Source organism: Melitaea cinxia, chromosome 5 (assembly GCF_905220565.1).
Source record: "Melitaea cinxia chromosome 5, ilMelCinx1.1, whole genome shotgun sequence".
NCBI classification, from domain to species: Eukaryota; Metazoa; Arthropoda; class Insecta; order Lepidoptera; family Nymphalidae; genus Melitaea; species Melitaea cinxia.
In genome coordinates this window covers 17,928,016-17,946,131 of record NC_059398.1, presented here as the reverse complement: position 1 = coordinate 17,946,131, position 18,116 = coordinate 17,928,016, and positions in this window count along the sequence as shown.

Genomic DNA, 18,116 nt, shown 5'->3' with positions numbered 1-18,116 from the left:
CAATTGATAAATAATGCATAGCAACACACATGATTCTTAATAAAAATTTTACTAAGAATTCATATTTATTGTAATCCATAAATAATAACCTAAGTATTACAACTTAAAAAAAAACAAAAAAAAAAAAAAATTTAAGTTTAAAATTTTATAATTTGAATACCGAATCTCACGTTAGTAGATCAGCTGTGCCCTAGCGCGCACTAAAAACAGGTCGGTAAACTAAATTGATTTGCGTAGGCGTTATTTATATACCGTTTTCTCATCACAAATATGATAAATAAACACAACAAACTTCAGCTATGCTTATTTACTAAGAACTTGTAGAAATATGTAAGCGAGTAAAAAATGCTAAATGTTTCAAATTAAATAAATATACATACTTTGCCCAATGCGGTCCATCCGAGCCAATATTTACCGTGATGTCTGGAACACTTCACACGGAATATAGTCACATCGTTAACCACACTTATGCGTGTTGAGCATAAAATGAACAGCAACGACTTTCACTAATGTTTTTTTTTCGTAGATATTTACAGAAAATGTTGATATTGGTCACAGAACTGTATGCAATCAACTCTCCCCAAAGGCTCTCCCCGAGTGATTCGCTCTGACGCCTTTGACGTTTGAATTTGAATGTGACTTTGATAGTTCCTTTGACATAATTGGTGTGACCAACACTATTATACTTACTTAATATTTTCTTCTTTATGTAATACTAGCTGACCCGGCGAACTTCGTATCGCCTAACAGTCGATTCTTTAATTTTATTAATTTTTTTTTAGAATTTTTCTCTCCGTAAGAACCATCCTCGTACTTCAACGAATATTTTTAAAAAAGAATTAGCGAAATCGGTCCAACCGTTCTCGAGTTTTGCGCTTAGCAACACATTCAGCGACTCATTTTTATATTATAGATGTGCACTGCGGTTTCGACCGCGTTAATTTGAAAAAAGTAGTTGTCTATAACCTTCATCACTATATCTCTATATCTTCTAATGATTGTCCCATAAAATTTTAAGACAATTAACTAAACAAAAAGAATTTGATCACAAAAATTGTCGTATTTAATAAAAAATGTTTGGGTATTTCATATCTATCTGGGCGTTAGGTACACACGGTAAACATGGGTTTTCCCGCGTAAAACCCTGATTTAGCGGAAGTTTCGGGATAAAAAGGAGCCTATGTTTTGCCCCCCAACTTTTTTTGTCTTCTAATGAGTATCCCATAAAAATCGGTTCAGCGGCTCCGAAGATAAGCCAACAGAAAGACAGACAGACAGATAAAAATTAGAGACTACGGTACGGTACGTGAAATGCTGATTATAATAATAATAGTAACTACGAAAATGAAAAGAACGGATCGTCAGAGAATGTGTCGCAGTGTGGCATGCAAAACGTGCATTTCAAGACACGTGCAATAAATAGGATTTGGTCCTAAATACAGCTCGACATTTCAAAATAGATAATATCGTGGCTCTGCGACTTGTCAAATCAAAGAGTTTGACGGTGCACACACTTTTTCATGTATAGCTAGAACTCCAAGTTTGAATTTACCATCTAATGACCAGGAAATACAGACACCACGCGTGCCCAAAGAAATTTGTTCGTATACTGGAGCTAGTAAAAACCTGTATTCTTTAAGTACTTCCAACAACCTGTCTCTAATTTTTTTATTGGGTATAGCTTTTGCGCGCGACTTCGTCCGCGTGGAACAGAGACGAGCGCAATACTTGATCATTATTTTGCTGCGATGTTATTTTAAAACTGCGATATCTCCTGAGATACTCATTGAAATCGAATTATGTAAAAGGCTATTATGTTTTAAATTAAATATTTGTGATGAATAGCGTATTTATTTAGATAAGGATTAATGCTGATGACAATGATATTAATATCATGTTTATAAAAACGTCTTCGCAAATAATGCATTATTTTAGAACAAACTTGATTAGCATAAAAAAGGTTATAGTGAGCCAACCTTAAAAGATAGATATATACTGTCACGGACTTTTTTTAGAACTTTTAAAGAGGATCAATTTTGTTATACATAATTTTTGCGAAACTTTAACTGTTTTCACAGCGCACACAGCGGCAGCTCTCAAAAGGAAATAAGAACCCCCGATTTTGAAACATTCTTCATTGGTGCTCCGCTCCTTTTGGTCTTAGCGTGATGACATATAACCTATAACCTTTCTCGATAAATGGGCTATCTAACATAAAAGATTTTTTCAAATCGGACCAGTAGTTTCTGAGATTAGACAGACAGACAGACGGACAGACGGACAGACGGACAGGCGGACAGGCGGACAGGCGGACAGGCGGACAGGCGGACAGGCGGACAGGCGGACAGGCGGACAGGCGGACAGGCGGACAGGCGGACAGGCGGACAGGCGGACAGGCGGACAGGCGGACAGGCGGACAGGCGGACAGGCGGACAGGCGGACAGGCGGACAGGCGGACAGGCGGACAGGCGGACAGGCGGACAGGCGGACAGGCGGACAGGCGGACAGGCGGACAGGCGGACAGGCGGACAGGCGGACAGGCGGACAGGCGGACAGGCGGACAGGCGGACAGGCGGACAGGCGGACAGGCGGACAGGCGGACAGGCGGACAGGCGGACAGGCGGACAGGCGGACAGGCGGACAGGCGGACAGGCGGACAGGCGGACAGGCGGACAGGCGGACAGGCGGACAGGCGGACAGGCGGACAGGCGGACAGGCGGACAGGCGGACAGGCGGACAGGCGGACAGGCGGACAGGCGGACAGGCGGACAGGCGGACAGGCGGACAGGCGGACAGGCGGACAGGCGGACAGGCGGACAGGCGGACAGGCGGACATGCGGACAGGCAGACAGACTTAAAATCTAATTCAGCCTAAATTACAGATGCTACAGATGCAATAGAAAATTGGAAGTTAATGTGTCCTAATGGCGATATCTCGAAGGACGTTTCAAAACAAAAACTTTGGGTTATACCAATAGTTCACAATACTCATATAAGTTTGACGCAAAATCTTACAAGTGACAAAAACCGTGCCAGGCTTTTAGCTGTGTCACGTAAAGAGTCAGGTCACTGGTTACACGCAATGCCGTTAAAAAATCTTGGGACACTTTTAGACAATGAAAGTTTTTAGACTTGCTCTCGATCTCCGGTTGGGAGCTCCTCTGTGCTTTGAACACAGATGTCCGTGCGGAAAAGAGGTCGATTCTTTCGGACTACACGGCCTTTCCTGTAACAAGAGTTCAGGTAGGTTTTCCCGCCACGGTTCCCTAAACGATACCATAAAAAGAGCTCTTGCCACCATCGACGTTCCTGCTCTTATCGAGTCTACTGGAATTAGTCGCAATGATGGCAAGAGACCTGATGGATTGACGTTGGTTCCCTGGGAAAGGGGATGGGCGCTTTTGTGGGGCGTAACCTGCGTTGCACTTTGCTCCATCTCATGTCAGGAAAACAGCCTTAAAAGCGGGCGCCGCAGCGGAAAAACCTGTCACTAATTCCAAATTACATCTTTGTGCCGTTTGCAGTCGAAACACTTGGACCTTGGAGTAGCAGTGCTAAAAAATTTTTAAATGAGATAACTCCTCGCCTCCACTGTCGACAAGAGGGCTGGTGAATTTTTTGCCCAGAGAATAGGCATAGCGATTCAACGGGGAAATGCTGCCAGCATTCTTGGCACAATTCTACGCGGACATGATTTATACCAAATCTATCTGTAAATATTTAGTTCTTAAGTTGTGAATTGTAAATATGTATAATGTTTAATAAACTATTGTTATTCATTGAAAAAAAAATTATCATAACTATGACTCCATGATCATAACATCTAATATGACCAATTTTTTCCCTGTACCATAGACAATTTACTGTTGTCACTTTCTAAATATAATGTCTTTCTTCAAAAACAATTTTAACAATAAAGTTGAAAATTCTTTTGTAATGTATAAACATACACATGGATTTGTCACTCTTTGGGTTTCTGGCTTTTTAATTCACTAAAAACAACAGAGGAAACTGTTTTTTGCCGGACCAAAACCGGTTAATTCCTGACCAATGGCCCTAATGATTTAAATAAAAATTTGTAACTAGCTATGCCCACGACTTCGTCTGCGTAAAATAGTGACATTGGACAGCATTTTAATGTATATCTTTTGGTTTAATTTGGATTATAAACACCGTCGTTTGGGTATTTACTTACAACTTAATTCTTTAAATTTGGATACCTTTTTTAGTTATAAACCGATTGACATGTAACAAACACTTAATGTTAAGTGAAGCTTACCAAAATATATTAGTGAAAACCGTGTCTAAATCGGATAAGCCCTTTCCGAGATTAGCGTGCACAAACTTATGATGTTTACATTTTATTTTAATTGATTGACATTTAAAAAGTAATTAAAACTTAAAAATCTTAATTATAAAGTAACTAAATCAAAATTTAAAAAGACAAAAAGTCCAAGATTTTATATTATGTTCGAAAAAATATTTACGAATGTGTTAAGAAGATGTTAACAATTCTTTTTAATAAAATTTTAGGATTCGCATCAAATCGTTTTGTTAATTATATCGTTTTGTCAAGAAATATTTTGTCCTAATGCTATAAAATATTATTTTGTAGAATTTAACGATTAATATTATTTACAACTGTCATTCTGTCTGTACAATTAGACATCCTAAATTGTGTAGTTTGTTTTTATTCAATATTTCGTTTCTCATTGTTTGCTATCGTACCGTATAAATACAAACTTATAATGCTATCTTAGCAGTGTGCAATAGATGTAGTCTACCGCACGGTGGGCGTCATGCACCGACAGAGGCTTCGACCTCACGCATACGATTATCGCCATTATGCAAAATAACTTAAGCTTATAATTGCGTAAGGGGAAACGGGGGAACAAACACGAATGGGAGACACGTACAAGTCGCATCGGAGCGATTCGCAACTCGGTCCATTGGAAGTGTGAAGAAGGAGGTCAGTGTGCGCGGGAAGTGGGTCAGGGCGGATGCACCGGTGCGGTCGGGCGGCGTCGGGCGCTCTCGGGCGAGCTCGGAGGCGCAGGCGCGCGGCGGGCATCGATCGCCGCCCACGCGGCGCAGCGCTCAAGTGCTCCGTGAGTCGCGACGCGAATCCCGGGCTGTGCCCCTCGAAGATGGCGGCGTGAGCGCGCGCCCGCGGCCTCCGGCGGTCATGCCGCGATGGCCAGAGAGGTAACCGCGACGCGACCGGCGCCGCCGCCCTCTTGCGTAACCGGTGACCACTGACACGCCCGCAGCTATGGTTATTATCACCGCCCTGCCCCGTGCTCGCCGCTGCCGGAGCCGGTCCTCGCGCTGGTCCGGGCCCGGGCCCCGCCGGTCCAAGTTGCTAGTGTCTCAGTGAAGGTGTACTGCACGTGCAGGCGGTGCCGCAGCCGGCGTGCCATCTCGCTCGCGCGCACCGCGCTCGAATGCGCGCGTCCCTCTCGCTCTGCCGTATACCGTTGCACATGCAACTGCATTATTCAAAACCTGTTCTAGATTACATCGTATTCTTACGCGAATTAGGTCTTTTCATGCGTTCAGGCGTTCAGTAGGCAATTCTGAGTAGTTTCGGGTTTCGGCATTCAGTAGTTCAAGTTGTAATCACATTACATACAATTCCTAAATCATTAAAATATATTAAAAATATTCAATACTACTTTCAAACTTACTGTTCATAACCCTAAAATTACAACATAAATATTATAACTAACTTAACATAACATTACGACATTTTAAATGTTATCAATGTTACTTTATAGGGAGTTATTTTAACGTAATAAAACGAGTAGAGCATTAGGTAGGTCATCAAAAGTCAGCAAATAGTGGAGATGAGTCGTTGGCAGTTGGCACATGCGTGTGACAGAGAGCCGTAGCACCGTGCTCAGCCCGTAGCAGGTCGTAGCGCTCAGCGTAGCCCTACCTCCTACGAAATGTGTCTACGCTTGAATTAATATTAGCATTGCTGTTTCTTTTGTCTGTTTGTATTTTATTTATATAATTTTTTATCGCTAAATAGCATATATGTTAAATAAAGATAAAATAACTATTTTATACTATATACTAGCTGACCTGGCGAACTTCGTATCACCTTATTATTTTCTGAATAATAACATAATATATCAAAATAAAATATAGCCTATCTTTTAAGTTGGATCAAACTGCACACGGTGTTCAAATTTGATTAAAATCGGTTAAAGTAGTTTAGGAGTCCATTGAGGACAAACACTGTGACACGAGATTTATATATATTAAGATTTTGATAATATTTATTGTATTATTTAGTCTAAGGGTTATTCTATGTTAGGAACACCTTACACCTTTGACATTTTTATATAATATAATAAATAAAGCACAATAAATATATACATACTATAGAAATATTGTAAGCACTGCATGCTCGAACATAATGCGGTATTTATTAGGAAGATAGTTGAACTACGGTTATTTAAGACGTTATTTTATTAAAACGTACACAGAATCTAGAAACATACTTATTTGTTACTTTTTTTACTTAATTATACTTTAAATTATAATATAGACTATGTCTGTGTGTATGTGTGTGTGTTTGAGAAAGATATTTTTGTGAATTTGTGTGTTGAATAATCTCTGGAGCGACAGACTATATAGATCAAGAAGTTTTTTTTAAAACATAGGCATTGAATAATTATAACATGATTTATAAAAACATTTAAGATATAAATAATCCATAAAGGATCCATATTATTAATAAGCCGGTGCTGGAATTAATTTGTAATTTTCCAAAATAAATGTGTAGGTATAATGTAAGCATAGACCTACCTCTAATCTGTTTAGAATCTTACCAATTTTCTGTGTAACGTCTATTTTTTTATCATCTTCTCTAATATATAAAATTCTCGTGTCATGGTGTTAAACATTGAACTCCTCCGAAACGGCTCGACCGATTTTAATAAAATTTTGTGGGCATATCGGGTAGGTCTGAGAATCGGCCAACATCTATTTTTCATACTCCTAAGTTATAAGGGGCGGGGATTAAGCGGGTTAATAACATATATGGCAAAGAAACGTTTGCGGGGTCAGCTAGTCATAATATAAAACAGTTGAAAGATTAGACAGGACTCTAGGTAGTACCTGAAGCTGCTTCAGACAGAATTTCGAGAGCTAATTTAGGTTGAAGTACGTAGGTGATATGGGGGGTTTTCGTCCTGCTTACTCGAAGAAACTCGCTAGAAACTTAAATAAAAATGTTATACGGTATAGATTACGTATAGGATCGAGTCGACAGATTCAATTCGAAATTATAAAATAATATATTTTCTATTCTAGTGTTTGAAAAGAAGGAATATGCTTATTTAATGAAACAACTTTTTTCGGATTTTATCGCGGTTTATTATTAACTTTTGATTCCCGACGTTTCGGATACTTTACAGCAACCATGGTCACGGGAGGACGTGACCCGAAAAAAGTTGTTTCATTAAATGAGTAAAATTCGCGTAAACATTAGAAAACAATATAGGAATATGCTTTATATACGGCAAGGGTGATCTTTTTCACACGTGTCATTTATGGTGACTACACCGCCTTCATGCTCTATCGCCTACGAACTTAAAAAAATTGGTATAAATCATAATTTATAGGATCGAAGTAATAGCTCCAATTCATTAGTCCTTGAAATTAAAAAAAAAAATTAAAAAAAATAACTCTTCACCTTTATAATAAGTTTATGCAATAAAGCAAATAAATAACACATTAAAAACAAAATAATTTTTTCTTTAAGTGATCATGTTAAAATTTTATTTAATTCTTTTTCTTTCTTTTTAGATATTTTTTTTAATCAATTTCAATGTATCGCTCGCTTCAGCCTGTAATATCCCACTGCTGGGCATATACCTCTTTCCACAATAGGAGAAGGATCAGAGCTTTATGCACCACATATAAAATATAAATAATCCGATGTTTTTTATCCAACAAACTTTAATATTATTAACGCGAAAGATTGGACGGATGTCTGGCACAAGTTTGACGCTCAACCATGGTGCCTTAACGTTTCTGGATGAAATTTGTTTCAAAGATAGTCTGAAACATTACAAAGCTACTTTTTATGGCGAAAAAATATATGATTCCCGTAGCACAAGCCTCTTCAATGAAGCTTCGCAAGTAGAAGTTAGTTGACGTACATTTTATTTTAAAGATTTTAATACCATCTTATTGATAATAGTAAAATAGGATATAATCAATTTTCACACTATTTAACCTTTTTACATGCATAGACTGACGTACAAACTGACACTGATGTACATTTCAAATAGAATGGAAAAATAAAAAGTTGGTAAAAAAATAAGATGTCTCCTCTAGACTGTGTCCGTGTCACTCATAAATAATACATGAACTATTTGATGGCAGTAAAATTGTAAGCGCAATAATGTAGTCTGCCTCTACCTATAGGTTTTTTACTACACTTTTACAACCTATATATACCAACCGCTATGGTGTAATGGTGTGAATTTTCGTCTAAAACACCGACGGATTGCGGGTTCGATTTCCGCTAGGCATAGATATATGTATTTGTAAAAATACTCATTTCCGGTTTGGATGTCTGTCCTTGTGAGTTTCCCCACCGTGCCTCGGAGAGCACGCTAAGTTGTCGGTCCCGGTTGTTATCATAAATACCTGATAGCGATCGCCACTCATAGTAGCGAACATATCTGCCAACCCGCAGTATGATGGATTAAGCTCCAATCCTTCTCCTATGTGGAGAAAGAGGCCTATGCCCAGCAGTGGGATGATACAGGGTGAATGTATTTTATAACCTAGTGCGGATCTTAACCGTAAAGTATCCGTCTAATATCATAATGAGTAATCACCATTCGATTTTTAGAGAAGTAACATCGTTAATATTACAATAACTAACCAAATTATTATTTCTGTGTATGTTTATCATATATATGAAAAAAAAAAGCTATACCAGTCGGCTGTTACCTAACACAAGCATTAAGTTGCTTACTTTAGGAACAGACGACCGTGTGTGTATGTTGTAAATATTTATTTATTTTATAAGTCATCTGATGATCTGAATTTTGCTGATCATCTGGAGAAGCTAGGGAACTTATTCTGAGCACCCAGTTGATCAAAATCAAAATTTAAAAATAACTTTATTAAAATAGGCTTCAAAAGCACCATCGAATTTCGATTCGGAATGTTGATTCTGGAGAGAAGAATCGACAAGAAACTCCGTAGTTACTCTTTGAAAAAACTATATTTTGGTAATACAGGGTCACTAAATCCACATATAATTCTGCACCGAATAATAAGCTTTAGCTATTAATTTCTTTTTAATAGGAGTAATCGTCAAAGGAAAGAACTCTGTTTAAACATATTTTCGTTTCAGAAATTAAGGTACTAAAACATATCTCATTTTAATAGTGCCGAAACTCATAAAATGATAACAGTTACGTATGGAGAACACAATTACGATTAGACAATTGAAATACTAACTACATAGCAAACAATACGGGTCCGGGGTCATCGAGTTAGTAAAGAAGTTTCTGCATATAATTTACATTTATAATTATGTGTGAATAACGTTTCGAGATGTTGAGCGAATGTGCTATTTAACGGTTGAAGTAATGATAAGATCTTCGCTATCTCCACCGACTCTTTATCAAAGAATAATAATAATAATAATATAAAAAACAATGTTCACATAGCAAAAAATACAATAGAATTCCAAATCAACGTGCACGTAGTAAAATATAAAATAGAATTAATAAATTGTAAATCTTTAATTATAAAGAAGAATTCAAAATACAAATTCTTGACATCAATCAAAAAATATTTTTATATACAAAAAAAAAAAAAAAAAGAAATGAGGTCTCATTATTATTTTCATATAAAAAGTCTATATATGTGGATATGCCATAGATGTTTATCATAGATATTTTTCTTACAATGCAATATTTATTTGAATATATGTGCATATTTGCATAAATAAAACTCCTGATATATATCTTAAACTATATTGCATACCTAAATGCTATATATATTACTAATCGCTAAGTTTATAGATTACTAGTTTTCCGCTTCTTCTGTTTTCAACCCGTTAAATATAGCTTATGTCACTCAGTGATAAAGTCGCAATAATTAGGCGAAAGATTAAAAGCGGTACAGTTTAAAGGTCCGTTTTCAATAATCCATTGGTTTTTCCATCCATCCATCTGGTTTTTCTTACTATTTAAAGGTTTTGACACAATTTCTATAGAGTTTACATCAAAATTGTACTCCCGTAAACAAAGACAGAGATTGACCTTTAATTTTTTTTTTATTCATACAACTAGATCTTCAAACAAGCGTGCGGCTCACCTTGTAAGCGACCGTAGCTTATAGACGCCTGCAACACCAGAAGCATCACAAGCGCGTCGCCGACCCTATCCCCTATTTCCCCCAGGAGCTCTGGTCATCTTACCTCACTAACAGGAACTTTTTGAAAGCAGTATTTAGCCGTGATCTTCTGTAAGGTTGAGGTACTACTCCAGTCGGGTTGATCCATATTTTGAGCAGGACATTTCCTGCTATGCCTTATATGTATATACCTCAGTAATTTTTTTTATTATAGATTCGTATGAAATTCAATATAATAAATATGAAATCCACCCTGTTTTTTAAATGTAAGCTAAAATAATAAGTGACACAGAAAGTAAAATATCACGAGCCCGTCTCTCGGGCATCACGCCCGAGTTAGTTCTACAATTAAGCTATGTTCAAGTACCGCAGTGGCGAAAATTTCGGACAAGAATTAATAAATTTATGTTTTTATTAACCTTGTTTTAAAAATTAAATCATAATATGATAACTAAAATTGTTCTAGAAAATAAAGCGATGAGTCTAAATTCTAAAGGTACATTCGACTCTATTTTATGTTTTTCTTTTAATGTATGTTAAAGTTGGTCGGTTTATTTTACGTTTTTAATATTGTAAATAATTTACAGACACCTGCAAATAAAATTGGACGATCTTCTAAATTCTGTTGATGCTCACTTTTACTATATTTTTCTTAAATGTTTTTGACGTCAGTTTTTTTAAATTTACTTTTTGACAATAAGTTCTGAATTTAATCGCGAATATTCATAACTGTATGCTAAATGGACAATTTATAATTTGATTTATTTCGATGTTGACGATATTCTTAGTAACTTAAGGACACTTGTAAAAAAGAAGGCAATTATCTAGATACCGATGTTACTTTATTGATTTTGTATTTGTTGTTGTACTACTTGTTGGTGTTGACTTATGAATAAAATAAAATAAAAAATAAAGAATCTCACAACTTTTTAATCGGTAGACCGATTTCGATATTTTTTAATCGAAAGGTGGTGCGTGTCATGTTGTTCCGTTTAAATTTAATTGAGATCTGATAAATGCTTTTCGAGTTTTATCTAATAATGCATATTCAATTAACTATTTTTTCGTCGACCTACACTGTATTATACCTCATACCTTTTTACTCTGTCAAAAGTTCTATGTTAACATACATATACCTCCTTACAAATCCTGATTTTTTCTCCGATTGTTCTTTGCAGGATTTACATTCCGAATCGGTGGTAGCTTCACTTTTTTTGATAATTAATAGTCTAAGATCCGAAGTAGGCGTAATTTTCACCCATCTGCTTAAAGGATAAAAATTATTTTATCATATGATTTAGTATGTTAAAGATAAATCGCGAAAGAGTTGGCTGGAAGATGACTGACTAAGCTATATTATATTCGACTACCGCGATTCAAACCAGATTTTTAGTAAATAACTCTATGTCATCGTATTCGGATGAAATAGTTTTTAGCTTTTTGATGTAAGATTTTTTTATTAAACATGGGGGTGAAAGTGAGTAGTATTATATATCTTCTTATATATAAAATTCTCGTGTCACAATGGTAGTTAAAATATTCCTCCGAAACAGCTGAACCGATTTTTATGAAATTTTGTGTGCACATCGGGTAGGATTGAGAATCGTACAACACTATTCTTCATACCCCTAACTTATAAGGAGGGGGGGATTAAGGGGGTTAATAACATATTTGGCAAAACAAACTTTTGCGGGATCAGCTAGTATTAACATAAAACTATTTTCTTGCCAATCCGGTAGTTAATTGCATAACTAACATCAACATTCGAATTTTCTATACCTATAGGCATACTGTCGGTGGGTATTAAATGTATTCTTTAAACTCGTAGGTACATTTGCAACTAAATTAATTTTGAATTAAATATAGCCTGGTCGATTGTATTAAATACAAATTTACCTATTAATCCAATCTGCTCTCTTTAAAAGGTGAAATTTATTCTACTTATCATCAATTTTTGAAGAAGATATATAATTTTGAGTACAATTAGAAAACAATACAATTATTAAATTATTAAATCTATTTTTATCTAAAACTTAAAATAGATATGCAGATTAGATCACTAAGCTGTCTATAATAATCCATGATCTCGGCAATCGATCGTGCCAGGCAGGCGAAATAGGGGATCCACAGTAATACCTCGATTAGTAATCCTTTGAGTAGTCTCTCGCGCCTGAGTATGTGTTTAGCGGTTACACTTCGTCATTTGAAATTAGTTTGTATACTTAATTATATTGAAAACTAAATTTGCCTCTTACTGTCTTCTAAATCGTAAGTTGATTTTGTTAGTTCCGGACATGTATAAAATAAACCCACGAAACTGACAACTAATACACACTTACACCCAAAGAGTATAATAATAAAATACGGAACTTACACCTACTTATCTCCCTGATAAAGCTTGGATGTGTAGAGTGTAATTATGAATACTATAATACAAATAAATGTCGTTTTTATGATTAATAAAACTGGTCAAGTGCGAGTCGGACTCACGCACCGGGGGTTCCGTACAAAAAATATATTAAACATATTTTTATTATATGATGTTACGTACAAGCGTCTTCGGTGCGACAAAGCCAGCCCTGCGGTCACCAAACCGCCTGCCCAGCGTGGTGACTATGGGCAAAATACATGAATTCACGCCATTTTTGGCGCGAACTTATGCAGGCCTATATCCAGCAATGGACTGCGATAGACTGAACTAATGACTTACAATTTATGCTTTTTGCAATTTTTTTCATCTGTGCTATAAGACGTTGCTTCGTACCAAATTTCAAGATTCTTCCGGTAAACACATATCCGCCAACTCGTAGTGGAGCAACCCGTAGTGGTGAATTAAGCTCCAATCCTTCTCCTACGTGGAGAAAGAGCCCTATGTCCAGCAGTGGGTTGTTACAAAAAGATTATTAAATTTCTATCAAAAAAATAACGCAAAAAGTTACACACACTCTCGAAATTGAAAAGATATTGCTTCTCGTTAAATGTCTCTAAGAAACACGATGTTTCGCGGTTTCGGTGAGTAACTAGGTACAGGTTTGTGTATATAGCGGTCCAGCAAAGTTAGCGTCAGATAATTAATATTCATCTACATTCGCATTTTTTGTATTAGCGCCATAACAAAGTTATCAATTTCATTCAAATATGTTTTTTGTTTTTCGTTTTTCCAACACTTCTTGAAGTTATAGTTCTTTTGGCGCGTCAGGGAAAAATGATGAGGGTAAATTTTTACGATACGCGTGCACACTGTTACGATAAACCGACACCCAGAAGTTAGCTAGTCAACGAAAAAGTTAGCAACGTGAAGTTAACTAGCCAATGAAGTATAACTTCTTACGTGCGTACATAAGTACACACATACTTTATTTTTATTTATATATAGAAATGTTAATAATCTTTTTTTATATTTTAAAAATCTCAATAAACGTTTAAAGTGTAAGATAGTAGTGTTTATGGCGTTGCATGCATCTTAAAAATCCATCTTTTTCACATATCTACAATTGTGTTTCGTCTTATTCCATGTCAGAAACCCATCAACTTATCTATTTTTAATTTACCTATATCTATATTAATTACTTATTCGTTTATACTGTGGTTTACAATAAAAAAATATTATTGTATCTTCGTCAGAAAACAAATTTAAAATACTGTTAATGTATCATCATCATCATCATCATTTCGGCCTATTACAGTCAACTGCTGGACATAGGCTTCCACAAGTTCGCGTCAAAAATGGCGTGAACTCATGTGTTTTGCCCATAGTCACCACGCTGAGCAGGCGGGTTGGTGACAATATGCATAACATAAACAATATCTTTTGTTTATTGTTTTCTTATATTTACGTGAATTTCACTCATTATAATAAAACAAACCCTCCCGCGACCATGGTCGCTAAATAAAATACTGTAAAATGTCAGAAAAGTCGGGCATTTAAAAATCTTAATAAACCGCGATAAAATCCTAAAAAGTTGTTTCACAATATCTTCTGCCATTTAATATGCCGAATAATCAAATACGTCAATTTCTAGAAGTTTTTATTTATGTAATTCGAATTTATTCAATTTCTCATCTCATTTTGTTTAGAAAAAAATACTGTTAATAGATATTTTTCTCCTCCTTCCATTCTGAAACAAAGTTTAGTGATAGGTTTTAGTCGAGGAAGCCCTGGTAATGCACTAACAAGATTACGATTTAACAATCTGTAATCGTGAGCGAGGTTGTTTTAACAAATCGTTATGTCATTAAGACATGGCCAATTAAATTTATGAAACGAAATATTTCAACGGTTATCAAAATTTTATTGAGGTTCGCAATCTTTAGCGCACCAAATGATCTGCTTCGTTTTTTCTCCATTCGTGACATTGGTGAAATCATATGCTTTATTTTAATACTATATCAATATTGCCAATTAAAAGCAATAATAGCAATGATAAGTAATTAAACAAATCTTGTACAAAGTTTGTTCTTTGCATATTCTTCAGTTTCAAAATATTTCTTGACTGTTCTGAAAAATTTATGAAATGTTGATAGAGATTTTTTATTGGCTGGAGCGATTTCCATGATTCTTTTTTTAACCGAAAGGTGGTACTTGTCATGTGGTTCCATTCAAATTTAAAGTAAAAGCGAGGTAACACGAACTGATAACCTTTTTTGATTTCAGTTTAAAAATTCCCCGTAAAAAGTATGAAACGTTGCAGTTTACGCGAAGTTTACGCTACCTTTGCATCCACTCCTGCCGTCCATCCGGCGGTTCGCCGTTCACAGTTCATAGCAAAACTATAAGCATTTAAGCATATTGTTTTTCATTAAATGTTTCTTCATTTACTACAAATAATAAACTATAGTAAGCAAGAAGAATAATTCTCATTTACACCGATTTTTCACAGATAATTAACTAATATATTTCAGTAATAATGGTAAATTGAAAGGTAACTTGCTCCAAATAAAAATAAATAGAGTTATGACGTTTCATATAGTATTTTTCAATAATTTTTAGAATAACTGAGGTCTATTTAATATGCTAAAGTTACATAAATATTAGTTGAAATTAAAATTGCTGGCTACGAATCGTATAAAGCATTATTATCTTAATAAAAATCTAAAATATCTTTTTTAAATAGCGTTAAAACAAATTAAGTCAATTAATCATCTGTTTATAATTTTTAATCTGTTAAGAATAATACGTAAAAATGTCAACGATTTTTAACTTACTTCAAAAAAGGAGGTATGGTAAGGTTGTATTACTTATCGATGTAATTGAAGTCGGTTTTTTTCGTTTGCCAGCAAAAAAAAAAAACTTTTAAAAACTGTGAATCGTTAATGTATACTGAATCCAGCGCCACTAAAACCTAAAACTAAAGCAACACATCTTTATAATTTATTTAATATTTAAAATATTCCTTCGCGTAGAATTGGCTGTTTGTTTACTAAAACAAATTACAGAAAACGAATTGACAAATAGGTTATTAAAACACTGCACAGCTAGCCGTAGACATAAATTGTGGAACAGAAGTCTAATTTCGCCGGTACATCTAATTACGAGAAAATATGTGGATGGAAGGTGCTCGTCTCGCAGTTGGAGATTCTTAGAGAGCGTCTTGACGAATGAGAATGATACTCGTAAATACTGTCGCTGCTGGTTGCGTTTAAAAATATATATCGGTGTGATTTTTTTTCTCTTTCTTCGTTTTTATTGCATTGATGTTGTAATAAAACATATTTTTATATACTTTTTAACCGACTTCCAAAAAAGGAGGAGGTTCTCAATTCGACTATATAATTTTTTATTTTTTTATTTTTATGTATGTTACATCAGAACTTTTGACTCGGTGGAGCGATTTCGACAAATTTTCTTTTAATCGAAAGGTGGTGTGTGCCAATTGGTCCCATTTAAATTTATTTGAGATCTAATAACTACTTTTCGAGCTATATCTAATAATGCGTTTTTACTTGACGCTTTTTTCGTCGACCTATGTTGTATTATACCGCATAACTTTCTACTGGATGTACGGATTTTAATAATTCTTTTTTTGTTAGAAAGGAGATATCCCAAGTTTAGTACCATGATAAGGAAACCAGGATCTGATGATGGGATCCTAGAGAAATCGAGGGAAACTCTTGAAAATCCGCAATAACTTTTTACTAGGTGTACCGATTTTGATAATTTTTAATTTAATGTAAAGCTGATGTTCATCATGTGGTCACATTTAAATTTTATCGAGGTCTGATAACTACTTTTTGAGTAATCTTTGATAACGCGTAGTTGCTTGACTATTTTTTCGTCGATCTACGTTGTATTACTTGTCGATGTAATTGAAGTCGGTTTTTTTTTCGTTTGTCTGCAAACACAATTATTTTAAACTGAAACTTCTTTACATAGTCTTGGCTTGGGGAGTAAGCTGGTGAATGCGTAATGCGTTACGAAAAGTGTGATTGGGCGAGGCGAATGGAAGTTGAGAGGGAGATTTAAGTTAGTGGAGATAGAAAGAGAGAGAGAGAGTCACGTTTCGTAAGTTTCAATTCAGTCGTGTCGTCTAAAGCACACTCGTTTTTTTAGTTGAAACTAAAATGTTTAAGACTGGTCACAAAAACAATTTAAAGCAGCTAAAATACTTTTATTTACTAAAGTAGAACAGGATTTTTGTGAATATATTTTTTTAGTAAATAATGATATTAAATTAATGATTGATTATTATATAACATATAAAAACATACTTTTTTAATATATAAAATAATAAAACACAGGGACGAAAAAATAATACCATTACCAATCGCGTAAACTAATAACAATATCAAACATTACTACAATCAACATTATCTATAAGGCATAAGTTCATGAAATATAAACGGAACATTATTAATTTCATAAAAAATGAAGTATTCTGTCCTAATTTGTTTACACAAATCACTCGAGAAAGACCACAAAAATGCACGTCGAATTGCTTTACTCTATTATGTTAAACGAATACAAGCGTTGCATTTTTAGGAATTAAACTTTATAAAGTAATACTTGTAATATATTACCAAGACCACCTAACTTTAATATTACATTTTTAATAAAAGTTCAACGACCCATCGAGCTTCGGTCAACACTAGGATATTTTATCATGATGAATTTTCCCGAGGTGACATCGACAAAGATTGTTTTTATCACCTTCTTATACTTTAATTTCTTGAAATTATTATAGCACACATAGACATTTTTAGATGCACAAACAAGATTACACGTATGTGTCTATAAACTATATTTTAATAATTAAATATGTTGAATAATGTTTTGTGTATACAAATAAGTCAATAAACTGTGTAAAGTATTGCTCGTAGCAGCTCGCTACAGCGTAGCATAACCGTAGTACACATTCGAACTCTACAGTGTGGAAGTTTTCCACGTAAACAATATTATATCAGCGCTGTCTGTCGTAGTCGGTAATAAAAATAAAATAGCTTTCTACATTGTCATTTATCGCTGTTATTATGGACCTATCTTTAACGCAGTTCTCGTTTGACAGATTTTAAATTAGAAAATGGTCTCTTTTCGACGTAGCTTAGCAAGTCTATGAGGGTTTATCTCGACGGTCATACGTAATCAAAGACGGCTCCAATACTTTAGGACGGCCTAAAAGTGCATTATCGGTGTTGCTAATTTCGAAGATGTTACGGCATGGGGTAGGGCGCTGCAGTGCGGGCCCGAGGCCTCGGCGGGGCGAGGGGCGGGCGCGGCGCCTCGG